Genomic DNA, 581 nt, shown 5'->3' with positions numbered 1-581 from the left:
ATAGACCGGTGATGACCGCACAGAGTAGCATTATAACAGAACTTTCAAACGTATCTAGGATGATAAAACAGCGCTGCTTGTTTCCCCCACATACGCACGACCGGAAGGAGCGGAAGCGGTCGACTGTGGCATAATAAAAGCTCCGCTGCTTTCGAGCCGTGTGTCGCGCTCGCTCAGCGACCTCGTTTCGCTTCGATGGCTTTCAGCCTCACCCTGCTTCATTCTACTACGTTAATAAATCATTAGCTCATCCATGAACATGATTTCTGCCCGAGTCCCGTCGGATTGCGTCGGCTGTGGGGATGAAGACCACAACTCCCATGATTCCACACTCAGTCACGCCGTCATCTAACTACGCCTTTGTTTCTTTGTTTATTTTGAATACACGCCCTCTAGCACCGAAAAATTACATATTGTGCCTTTAAGGCGGTGAATGAAGATGTTTCTTAAAAGCGTGTGATTTCTCTCATCATGTGGTGTCTCACCGATGAGTCCGGCCTCCGCGGCGTGATCGAAGTACTAAGAGAAGGTGCAGAAGGTTGCTGTCACGCTTTAAATGCCGTCACACCTGAGCTTCAGAC

This window comes from Sinocyclocheilus rhinocerous, unplaced genomic scaffold, assembly GCF_001515625.1.
Source record: "Sinocyclocheilus rhinocerous isolate Xijiao unplaced genomic scaffold, SAMN03320098_v1.1 scaffold2764, whole genome shotgun sequence".
Taxonomy (NCBI): Eukaryota; Metazoa; Chordata; class Actinopteri; order Cypriniformes; family Cyprinidae; genus Sinocyclocheilus; species Sinocyclocheilus rhinocerous.
The sequence above is the reverse complement of the archived record's forward strand: the minus strand, read 5'-3'. Positions refer to the sequence as shown.